Source organism: Myotis daubentonii, chromosome 4, assembly GCF_963259705.1.
Source record: "Myotis daubentonii chromosome 4, mMyoDau2.1, whole genome shotgun sequence".
Taxonomy (NCBI): domain Eukaryota; kingdom Metazoa; phylum Chordata; class Mammalia; order Chiroptera; family Vespertilionidae; genus Myotis; species Myotis daubentonii.
This window is the reverse complement of record NC_081843.1, coordinates 8,837,862-8,850,918: the sequence shown is the minus strand read 5'-3', so window position 1 is coordinate 8,850,918 and position 13,057 is coordinate 8,837,862.

Below are 13,057 nucleotides of genomic sequence, written 5' to 3'. Positions count from 1 at the left end.
CTTAATCCAACGCCTGCGCAATTCTCCCCTCCTCCTGTAAGGAGTCACTCCGCCCTCTCGAGTACCCGAGCTGACCTTCCTGCGCCGCGTCGCGTCTCGCGGGAACTCGTTCCTATTGGTCCGTACCGCCCCGCCCCCGAGACGTCAGATGTTCGCGCGAGCAGAGTCGACTCTCACACGGAGTCCGTGGAGGAGCGGTGAGTGCCGCGGACCGTCCGGGTTAAAGGCCTGCGGTCGGGGGCCGCGCATGGCTGGGCTGCTTCATATTTTTCCCACCTGCGTCCTGCCTGCGGTTCCTCTGCGACGACAGCTTCACAGCCATCATGTTTATCCAATCTTTACAACTAAGGTTCTTAGCTTTCAGTTTCACAGCGGGGTAGCCCGAGCTCGGTGTCATAAAGTGGCAAACCCTGTCCTTTGGAAAGTGACCGATGCTGACTTTGAGCTCCGGGTGCTGCACCCGCGGCCGGTGGGAGTGGGGACTGGGTTTCAGTGCGCGGCCGGTGCCCCCCTCCCGCCTGGCCGCCTGATGCTGAGCGGGGGCGCCCCTGGGGGTGTGGTTTTGGGGAACCAGGGACGCAGGCCGTTGCAGCCTTGGACAGAGGCAGTAGAAAGTTCTGCTGATACTTGGTGAGGACTCCGAGTAGAAAGGAGAAGCGGATCCTATATGGTGTTAGAAAATTACCCATGGCAGCTGTAAAAGAGGACGAAGCGGGCTTGGTTCAGGGGTCAACCGCGATGGGGGGTTGCGATGGGGCGGACGATGGGACACAGCAAGTGCAGATCGGTCACCAAGAGCAGGGCGGGTCCGCGGATGGAAATATTACAGAGGAAACCCGGGGTAAGGGCGATTCTGCTAAATCGACTTCACGGGATTCTTGCCGGAAGGCCAGGGTCATAGCCATCAAGGTTGAGGGACGAGGAATTTGATGATAGACTAAGGGCGGGGAGTTTTACTAAACGGACCCAGCAGGATTCTTGCTAAAACTAACAGAAGACCCTGACCCAAGTTATGTCAAGGGGAGTCTTTGCTGCTGGTCACCAGGGATGTGTCCGATATTGTCTGGGCCCGTCGGACTCCTCAACATTGTGTAATTCTCCCAACAGCCCGGTGAGGTGGAGATTATGTCTTATTTACAGATGGAGACAGGCTTGCCGAAAGCCAGTGCATCAGGTCAGTGGGCTCCAGCTACTGTACTAGCCCCGAAGAAAACACAGTAAACTCAACCCCTGCCCTCAAGGGTTTCACAGGTAAATACGATTAACAAATATTAATGTCGCATTTACTACACACCTGGCACTTTCAGAACACTTAAAAATATTAAAGTCATAGGTAATGCCCTAGGCCAGGGGTGGGCAACCCCTGGCACGCGTGCCAAACATGGCACGCCAGTAACTTTCTTTAAAAAATATATTTTTTATTGATTAAGATATTACATATGTGTCCTTATCCCCACGTTACCCCCTACCTTCCCCCCCCTCCCCGCTCATGCCTTCACCCCCCCGTTGTCCATGTCCATTGGTTAGGCCTATATGCTTGCATATAAGTCCTTTGGTTGATCTTTCCCCCTTACCCCCACCCTCCCCTACCTTCCCTCCAAGGCCCGACAGTCCAATCAATGCCTCTCCGTCTCTGGATCAGTCCTTGTTCATCAGTTTATGTTGTTCATTATATTCCACAAATGAGTGAGATCATGTGGTATTTATCCGCTCTCCAGTTCCATCCATGCTGTGGCAAATGGTAAGAGTTCCTTTTTCTTCTTCCTCTTCTTAAAGGATACCTTTCAGCATTTCATATAATGCTGGTTTGGTGGTGATGAACTCCTTTAGCTTTTTCTTATCTGTGAAGCTCTTTATCTGACCTTCTATTCTGAATGATAGCTTTGCTGGATAAAGTAATCTTGGTTGCAGGTTCTTGCTATTCATCACTTTGAATATTTCTTGCCACTCCCTTCTGGCTTGCATGGTTTCTGTTGAGAAATCAGCTGACAGTTGTATGGGTACTCCCTTGTAGGTAACTGACTGTCTTTCTCTTGCTGCTTTTAAGATTCTCTCTTTGTCTTTTGCTCTTGGCATTTTAATTGGTGTGGTCCTCTTTGGATTCCTTTTGTTTGGGGTTCTTTGTGCTTCCTGGACTTGTAAGTCTATTTCTTTTTTTTTTTTTTTTAATTAAATCTTTATTGTTCAGATTATTACATTTGTTCCTTTTTTTTTCCCCCCATAACTCCCCTCCTCCCAGTTCCCGCCCCACCCTCCGCCCTCACTCCCCACCCACTGTCCTCATCCATAGGTGCACGATTTTTGTCCAGTCTCTTCCCACATCTCCCACACCCCTTTCCCCCCCAAGAATAGTCAGTCCATTCCCTTTCTATGTCCCTGATTCTATTATAATCAACAGTTCATTCTGTTCATCAGATTATTTATTCACTTGATTCTTAGATTCACTTGTTGATAGATGCATATTTGTTGTTCATAATTTGTATCTTTACCTTTTTCTTCCTCTTCCTCTTCTTAAAGGATACCTTTCAGCATTTCATATAATCCTGCTTTGGTGGTGATGAACTCCTTTAGCTTTTCCTTATCTGTGAAGCTCTTTATCTGACCTTCAATTCTGAATGATAGCTTTGCTGGATAAAGTAATCTTGGTTGTAGGTTCTTGGTATTCATCACTTTGAATATTTCTTGCCACTCCCTTCTGGCCTGCAAAGTTTCTGTTGAGAAATCAGCTGACAGTCGTATGGGTATTCCCTTGTAGGTAACTGAGTTTCTTTCTCTTGCTGTTTTTAAGATTCTCTCTTTATCTTTTGCTCTTGGCATTTTAATTATGATGTGTCTTGGTGTGGTCCTCTTTGGATTCCTTTTGTTTGGGGTTCTCCGCGCTTCTTGGACCTGTAAGTCCATTTCTTTCACCAGGTGGGGGAAGTTTTCTGTCATTATTTCTTCAAATAGGTTTTCAATATCTTGCTCTCTCTCATCTTCTGGCACCCCTATAATTCTGATGTTGGTACGCTTGAAGCTGTCCGAGAGGCTCCTTACACTATCCTCGCATTTTTGGATTCTTTTTTCATTTTGCTTTTCCCGTTGGATGTTTTTTGCTTCCTCGCAATTCAAATCATTGACTTGATTCTTGCGCTCCTCTGGTCTGCTGTCGGGCGTCTGTTTAATATTCGTTATTTCAGACCGTGTGTGCTTAATTTCTAGTTGGTTCCCCAATATAAGATCGAGGGTCTTATTAGTTTTCGTGTAGATCTCATTAAGTCTATCGGCAGCTTCTAAACAGTTCTTGAGAGACCTTAAAAGTGTGGTTCTGAACTCTATTTCTTCCATTGACAATTTTGTCCTGTTTCTTTGTCTCCGCATTTTGTTATGCTTCCTTGGTGCACTCCCTAGTGGTCTTTGTTCGAAGTCTTATAGATAAATCTTGATTGTTGTAGCTAATTCCAGGGAGGGTTTGACCTCCAGGCCAAGTGGCTATGAGAATCAGCTGTGTCAGCAGTGAGAGAACTGTCCTCTAGGGAGGTGCTAATCTAGCCTTTGCCTGAGGCTATCCGGTAAATGCCTCTGTGCAGGGCTTGGGCAGGGCGGGTCGCACAGGATCAACAGGGTGGGCCGGAGAGAGCAGTTATGGCGGCTCTCAGTCCTGTCCCCAGGAGCTCTGCCTCTCTGAGTCCCAGCACCCGCTGCAAGGCTCGGAGAGAAAGCTGCACTCGCTCTGACCGAAGCCAGACAGTCCCGCTTCTCCCGTTTGAGCCTGGGTCCCTAAAGACTCGCCTGTATCTGGAGCTCAGAGTCTGCGACTCCCTCCCGATTGAAAACAACAACCGCGCCCTCCGCCGCCAGCCCGCTCCGCGCACTCCGCACCTCAGAATTTGACTTCAGCACTGCGCCTCCTCTGAGTGTCCGTGTGCGTTTCTCTTTCCTCCTAGTTGTAGGACTTCCACTCAGCCAGCGTTCCTGTGGTTCTGGGTGATGTCCCTTCTGTTTTTTGGTTACACTTTTGAAGTAGTTGTTCAAAGCAGCAAACTCCGGCGTTAACCTATGCCGCCATCTTGGTTCTGTTCCTTCTTTCTTTTTTTATTCTGGGATTTATTTACCTTCTATAATTGAAACTTTGTTGCCATCCTGCTCGCTCCAGTTCTGAGGCTGCAGCTGGCTGAAAGCAGGTATCTGGGGTTTGTTTAGCTTCTATAATTGAAACTTTGTTGCTTTCGGAGCTGTTGCTTTTGGAGCTTAAAGCTGGGCTGTGGCAGGTGAGGAACCTTGGCTTCCTCCATCACTGGAGCAAGCAAGCCTCCTGCTTGCGTCCGTAAGTCTATTTCTTTCACCAGGTGGGGGAAGTTTTCTGTCATTATTTCTTCAAATAGGTTTTCAATATCTTGCCCTCTCTCTTCTTCTGGTACCCCTATAATTCTGATGTTGGTATGCTTGAAGCTGTCCCAGAGGCTCCTTACACTATCTTCATATTTTTGGAATCTTTTTTCTTTTTCGGTTGGGTATTTTTTGTTTCTTTGTATTTCAAATCTTTGACTTGATTCTTGGGATCCTCTTGTCTGCTGTTGGATCTCTGTATATTATTCTTTATTTCAGTCAGTGTATGCTTAATTTCTAGTTGGTCTTTTTTTCATATCCTCCAGGGTCTCACTAAATTTATCAGTGGTTTCCATAAAATTCTTGAAACCCCTTATAAACGTGGTTTTGAACTCTATATCCAGTCGCTTGCTTTCCTCCATTTCTGTCATTTGTGACCTGTTTCTTTGTCTCTGCATTTTTTATGCTTCCCTGTGTTGGTAGAGTGGTTTTGTGTACTAGGTGTCCTGTAGGGCCCAGTGGCTCAGCCTCCCCAGTTACCTGAGGTGGACACTCTTGGTGCACCCCCTTGTGGGCTTTGTGCACAGTCTTGCTGTAGTTAAGCCTTGATTGTTGTAGGATCACTGGGAGGAATTGACCTCCAGGCCAATTGGCAGTGAGAATCGGCAGTGTCTGCAGTGGGAGAACTTCTGTGCTGAAGACACCCTTCTGGGGCAAGACTTGCTTCAGTGGGGCTTTGGTGCTCACTGAGTCTGCCCCCTGAGTGTGTCCCTTATGGATCTGAGGAGTTGTAATCTGGATGGTCCCCCTCTGACCACTGGGTACACTGGCTCTTGGATCTAAGGAGGTGCTAATTTAGCCTCTGCCTGAGGCTACCCAGCAGGAGCTATGAAGAGAACTGCAGATTCCCCTTCCTTTTTTGGAGTTTGGAGGTGCCCTGATGAGGCCCAGCTGTGAAGCAATGCAAGCTGCTGTGGGGCCTTGGCCTTCTCTTGGAAGCTCTGGGTCTGTCTGGCCCAGCTGTAATTTGTTAGGTAATTATCAGGTTGCAAAGGGCCAGGGCATTCATATGCAAAAGCCTCTGCCGAAACCTGGGTGGGGTGGGGTCTCAGGGAATCAAAGGGCGGAGCAAGCAGCTATGGCAGATCCTCAGCCCTGCCCTAAGGAGCCTCGCATCTCAGTGACCTGATAATTGCTGCAAGCACCTCTGAGAGAAAGCCGCTCTCAAGTTCCAAGTTCTGCCCACTGCCAGACAGTCCAGTTTCTCCCCGTATGAGTCCTGGGTCCCCAGAGACTTCCCGGAACCGGAGTTCAGAGCATTCGGGAGCTTGTGACTCCCTCCTGATTCAAAAAGACAGCCGGGTCCTCAGGTACCAGCCCCTTTCCGAGCGCGCACGCTCGAGCCTTCGTACCTTTGCACTTTACTTCCGCAGCTCCTCTGGCTCTCAGTGTGCTTTTCTCTTTTCTTCTAGTTGTAGAATTTACACTCAGCCAGCCTTCCTGTAGTTCTGGATGATGTCCGTTTTGTCTTTTCATTGTATTTTTGAAGTTGTTGTGGGAGGCAGCAATTTCCCGGTGTTTACCTATGCCGCCATCTTAGTTTTTCCATGCCAGTAACTTTTGTTGGCATGCGAAACCCTCTCTTATAATCTTCCATTTACAATTTTTTTCTTAATATCGACTTTTTTATTTTGCAGATAAATTCAGTGTAGGTGCATCTTAGATAAATAAATAATTTTACATAACAAGTTATCTTAAAGACCATAGACATGGATTGATGAGAGAGGGGAAGAGCAATTTCTATGCCTCTGCCTTAACTCTCCCTGCCTTCCTAGATCCGACCAGTGTTTTGGTTTCATCCACATACGCTTGTGAATCTTTGTTCTCAGTGATGAATTTTGTTAAGTCTCGTAATAGGAGCAACCTGACGGATGAAAGAAGTAGCTCCTGCATATCTCTGAAGGTCACGAAATATAAACCTGTTGTAAAATCTCTGTCATCAGTGATGCAGCTGCAAAAGTCCCACTGATATTATCAAATGGAGTCATAAAGTTTTCTGTCAGACTATCAGTGTACATGCATACATTAAAAAATAAATGTATTTTTCATCATCATATACTGTGTTTTTGTCACTCGAATGAATTTTATTATTTCTTCAAGGTTCTTCACATACGTACACCTTAAGAGATATCAAGTAGGCGTGACATGTTCTCAAAAAATTAGGGTTGGCACGCAGAAGAATTTTGAGTCAGAGATTTTGCTGGTTTTGGCATGCACTCACAAAAAGGTTGCCCGCCCCTGCCCTAGGCGGTTTGACTCAGTGGATTGAGCATTGGCCTGTGGATGGAAGGGTCCCCGGTTAGATTCTGGTCAAAGGCAGATGCTCTGGGGTTGTGGGCTCAATCCCCAGTAGGGGGCGTGCAGTAGGCAGCTGATCCATGATTCTCTCTCATTGATGTTTCTATCTCTCCCCCTCCCTTCCTCTCTGAGATCAATAAAAATATATTAAAAAATAATAAAATAAAATCATAGGTAACTATTATAATTTTCATCCCCAGTTGAGTAGTGACAACGTTGAATTTTATTTGAGCCCTGTGCTTCTGGAAGACAGTGATGGTAAAAGGAATTTCCCTCACCCTTCACCCTTTTGTGTTCCAGAAAACAGCTCACTGCAAAGAATCACCCTTCCCTGTGATTAGTAAGTCAGAGATGCTCCCCCCGCTTTTACCTCTGAAAAGGCCAATCACAGACTCCAATTCCCATTCTTTGTCTCCTCAATGATTAGCCCAACTGCTTGTCCCTGCTAATCAATTGGAGCAAAATGCTTGTTAACAAAACTTTGCCTAAATTCTCTCCTTCCAAGCCCCTGAACTTTGGGTCACCCTCAGCCTGAGCCCGCAGACAGCCCCTCCTGAGATAAGGCTGGCCTCGGAGTACTGTCCCCTCATGCCACCCTTCCCTCCCACTTCCAGTCCTTTCTAGCCTTGTTGTCTTCTCCCTATGAAAGCATCTTGAGCCCTACGCCTTAAGACACTTGCAGGCCTTGGTCACAGCATTCTCTATTGCAGCAGTCCCCATGCCCCTTGCAATCATCCTTTCAAACACATCTCCCTTTACTAAGTCCAGTTTTATTTTTTACTTGACAGTGGGTGGCAGAGACTAGTAGGGTGGGCCCTTGGCCTCTAGAACCCCAGACAGGCCCCATAGGAGGGGCCAAACTCAGGAAACTCTGATTCTCTTCCACAATGACCAGCAGTGAGTTAGGGGGCTGCCCACCAGGCAGAAACACACCTCTGTGGGGGGCTGTTTCTCTCTTCTCCATGTCCCGCATGGAAAAGGAAACAGTCCATTTGCTGAGTGGAGGAGCTGGGGATTAAGGAATTAAAGAAAGACCAAGACGCAGAAATAGATTTTAAGCTGGGGCCAGGTGGGCGCCATCCTCTCTGATGGAGAGGCGGCAAAAAGCGGGCTGAGCCACACAGCAGGTTTATTTTAAAGGCCTAGATTTACATATCTAGCTCCGCCCCTGCCTGATTAACATGTCCAACCTTATTGGGGAAGCATGTTCCCAGGGCGTGGCTCTGCCTGTGCTCTGAGTTCAATTGACAATAATTATAAGAAAATGCCTAGGTGCCTCCCAGGCAGCCCTCTACATCTCCCCCGTTTTTGTTTTTAAGCTACTATAATAAAAGTAAAATTTTAAACATTAATAGTAGGGCTCTAGAATTAAAACAATTGCAAACAATACAAATGCAAAAACTAAACTACATGTATGTTATCATTTTCAAAATTTGAACATTAAGAACAAAACTGGCTATTAAATAATAACAAAACAATGCCAATGCAAAACAACAATATGAGAAATCAGAACTATAGACATATTAACATTTTTGCTACTAAATGAAAAAAAAGTCTCTTTTGCTGCTGGTGTATATTTACTCAGAGTCCTTGGACTTGGCTGTGCAAGACTTTGCAGAAGACTGACAGCTAACAGATGCTAGCACAAGCAGGAACATGGTTGAAGAAGTAGCTTCAACTTCTTACTTTTCCACAATCTGTTGCACTTCAGTCGTTAACTTCTTCAGATGACTCCATATTGGCACAACAGTCCCTTGCATCTTTCAGTTTTCTTCTTCCCCTTTGCTGTCATTGGGGCAGTACTTAGTCCTTTTGAGTGAATGTCTGAGTCCATTGTGGTGACGGATGTAACGCTCTGGCACCCGAATTGGCTGCATTGCTCCTTCTTCCTTGCTCTTGGTCCTGGGCAACCTGCAGCAATGCACAGGTGCTGACTGCTATCATGACAAGGCGTCTTCACCATCTCTATCTTTGAATTGTCTTTCCTGTCTTTGTGGCTGGAGCAATCTGGTCAGTTGGGATCTGTTGTTGCAGGAATCCACATGGTCTCGGAGCTGTTCTTCTGAAAATATACAAATGTATTCTCGACCAAAGGTTAATAAACAAAACCTTACTTGGGGTTTTTTCTTTGAAATGATCTTCTCCTGGCTTTCCCTGACATAATGTGTGTTTTTTTCTGGGTGTCTCGCTAACGAAAAAATTTTAATTTAGTTACAGGATTTATTTTCTTACATGGCATTTTTCCACTATATTTTTCCACTATCCCCCCCTTTTTTTATTTAATTAGGAGGATTTTTTGGAAAATATATAATGCAGTCTAGATAACTTTTTTACATGTTAAGCAATTTTACCACGAAATGAAGTTTGGTTAATACTTTTTGAATAATTACTTATTTCAAGTTAGCCAAATTTAATTAATTTGAAAACTTAACAACTATTTTACTGTCAAATTTAATATTTTAACAATAATCTTAATTTACACTGTAAATATTAATTGAAAGGATCACTTTACATCCTTGAGGAGGCTTAAGCATTTCTGTTGTTAGGCTAGATTTAAATTTAGGGTCTGTTAACTAAGCCTTCGTTTTTCTGGGTACCATTTTCAGCTGGACCAAGTCTCTTCTGTTATTTGGTTCCTGATCTGGGCTGGGCATGGGAAGCAAGAAGCAGCCATGGGGACAGGAGACCTTCCTCAGAAGGGGCGAGTGTTCAAGCCCCTGCACCATTGTGGGGGTGAGGATCTGTGCCCCACCTCTGTTGAACCCCAAGTTTTCTCCTATTGGCCCCCGACTGTGCCTGTCTTAGGTCGCCCCACCCTGTGAGGTCTTACCCGTCTTTGACTACCAGCCATCTCTGGGCCAAGTAGGGTGATGTGAGGTTCAGTTTTGTCTCCTTGGTAGCCTATGTCCCTCTGGCCTCCATGCCCAGAAACTACCTTTGGATCCCCTCGCCTGCTGGCAGGACCCCGGCATTGATCATAGGGAACCCGGGTTTCTTCTCCAGAGAGGGCCCAACTTACGCCATTGGGCCAGAGACAGATCCATGGTACCAGCTTTTCATGATCTCAGCTTGAACGGAGAGCTCAGATAACAGCTATAGACAATTGGATTGTGAGAAGAGGAAATCCTCTTGGCAAAAAGGTCAAGAGAGGTCAATACAGAATGCTTAAGTGCCTTCCCAGGGGGAATAAATCCCTTCATGTCCTTAAATATTAATTGTTGCCAAACATTCAAAGAATTAATTTGTAAGTTTGTTTGGGATAAATGTACAATATACTGTTTTAAAGCATCAAAATTATGAGTAAAACTTGTAGAATAATACCATGTAAGAATATTCTTTGCTCTAGGTCATGACAATTCAATTTTAAATTGGCTGTCTCAAGTTTGGAATGAGGAACCTCGTTTGCAAAAAAAGGCAATTTACAGAAACAGAGACAGCATGCCATCCAAACTACAGTTTTGGGTAAACACATTATCTAGAGTCCTTGGGTAACCCAGGTTAAACTTAGGCATGTTATCAAAATTACAGTTTTGGGTCTTGAATCTTTGGGTGACGTGGGTTAAACTTAGGCACTTTATGTAGATTACAATTTTGGGTCTCCAGAACACTGAGTTGACACACCAACTGGAGCCCTCTGACCTTGGGATAGTTGTGCTGTCCTTCCCAGGTAAAGGAAAAATGTGCCTTCTAAGACCAATATGAAACTTACAGTTTTCACCTGAGTTAATTTTACCATACTTCACTTTACCGTGCCCCAGGTGGTCTCTGGGCTGTTGGTTGTCTGGTTTGTCTTCTTCCTGCTGGATTACACTTGGAGAACTTCAACTTAAAAAAGAAAAATCTTTCTCTTTTACACCAAGTAACCTATAGGATTACTTCTTAGATCTTGACTGATAGTGCCACAAGGCCATGTATTTCAAGTCAAAGTCATTAAACATTTATGGTGACTGTACTTATTTTCAGATTTGGTATTTTAACAGCAAATCATTAGATTATCCTATAAATATTAGTGGAAGATATTTCAAAATATTAAAATTTCTCCTTTTTATTAAATTTAAAATAATATTTTTAAACAGCGTTCCCTTTTGGCTTATTTGCATATACAGAGGGATCATGGGAAGCCTTCAGTAACTTTTTAGAAGATTTTTACTTTACTAGGATTCAATTGCTTACAAAGATTAGTAAATTTAAGTAAGTATTTTTTTAAAAAAGCAAAGCAAGTAAATTTAGTAAACTTCTGATTCACAAGGGGCAAACGCTGCACCACTTCCAGCCTAATTTAAAATGCAGCAGCAAGTAGCTTTTGTTATTTCAAATTACATCTTAAAATTCCACTGCTGTATTCTAAGAAATATTAAACAAAATAACTTGTTTTGCCCTTTTTCAGAGGCAAAAACTTAAAATATATTTATTAATTTTTATTTGATAAAGCTTTCCATGTGATTTCAAGTATATTAAATTTGGCTAAATTAAAATATCCTTTATGTGTCTGCAACAAGCAGAATCCGAAGTAACCGCTTGAGCTAAAGCTGACCCTAAAATATCCTTTAAAAAGAGAGAATAAACCTTTGAAAACATTTCAGGGCCCGTGAAATTTCTCAAAGTCATTCCTTGGTTATAGTTTTGAAATCCAACTTGAAAAGACCATCAAATTATATATATATGTATATATGATTTAAAAATTACATACTTCTTATAATTATTAAGAGATATCAATTAAATTTAAACTGGTTTTAAAATTTCGGCTGGGATCACAGAAATTGGATCACTGCTATCAGTCCCTTTTAAATACTTTGACATAAGCTACTTAACTTTTGTTTAGGGAGGGAACATATAACCTTTAATTGTCCTTAGTTTAAGGAAAGCCGGATTTTCTAGATTTAAGAGACTAGAAAAATGACTTAGCCTTTTTAAGGAATACGAGCTCTATTGTTGGCCTTTATAAAGCCAACTGCTCAAAACATTGGTCTATCATACCACTGAAATTATATTAAGACCGTGATTGCTAATTTATTAAGTATTAAAAATATTTTCTTAAAAATAGTATTAAATAAATTCGAGAGGCAAGCACACTTTCTGCCCCATCCGCATTTCTGTAGTAAAACTCCGCCTTAAAGCTCCACCCCTGAAATTCCATCCTGCCTCAGTGAGAAGACACTCCTTTGGTGATTGACTAAATCAGAGGGAGGGGCCTTCGCTGTTTCAAGATGGCAGCCCCCAGGGGAGCGGCAGGCCATGCGGCCAACATGGCGGCTGCCAAGTTAGGCAGCTCAAAGTGGTGGCTGTCTACACTGTTCTTTGACAGAGCAAACCAAAACCCCTGAAAGATAGATGACCAACATTATATTCACACAAGCAGAAATCCCATTAGCTGTTTATACCTTTTATAATTATCTTAAAGCATATCAATCAAATTTAAACTGGTTTTTGTATTAAAAATTTTCAGTTGAGATAAAATTAATCCTCTTTTTTAAATCAGACCAATGAGTAACATATTTTGAATTCCTAATCATTTAAGAGAAAACACATTTTATTTTTTCAAAAACAAGTTATACATTAGATATTTAATTTCTCCTGATTCAAATTTGCACTTTAAACTTTCAGAGCTTACAAGTCAAATGTTAGCAGTTCTTTGATTAACTACACTTTTATATTTTTAAGAATAAATTTTAAAATCTAATAATTAACTTTAAACCATGTTTTTTCTGCACGGGGAAACTGAGAAGCGAACTTGTAGGTATGAACAAAATGACTACTGGCGGAAAGCTGATTTCAAAGGAGCCACCTTTTGGCTGCTTGACCTTTTCTTGGAAGGTCTCTAGCAAAAGGTGTAGCCCTAGAAATGCAAATTAACATTCCTAAAGATGGCTGCTGGCGGGAATTGGATTACCTACACACTAGGGGAAGGGCGTGTCTACCCCTCCTTCCATTAAAAAAAGTATGTAGCTTTAAACTTTTTCAATGGCAAGAAAAGAGACTTTTACATTTAAGGATACATTTCAAATAAAATATAAAGCATTTTCAATTAATAGATTAACTTCTATCATCTAGACTTTATACTAGGCATACACAGATCAACATTTCAGTATTATAAATCTCAATACTTTTATATGATTTGAACTTAAAAGTTTTAAGTTTCCAGCCAATAAGCCTGGCATAACTGCTAAATTTCAAAATGGTCACAATTTTCCTGCTGGGGAAGTCAAGAAATTTCAAAAGAGCTACTTTAGATCGCCTTGGGAAACCAGCCTGTATTTCTTTCTCAGGTTCATCTCCGCCATTTTTAAGGCCAAAACAGTCTCGGATTTTTATTCTGTACACAGCAAAAGGTCAAGATCAGCTCAAAACTATGCACACTCGTTTTTAAACTGGCCTTTTCCCTTTACCTGTG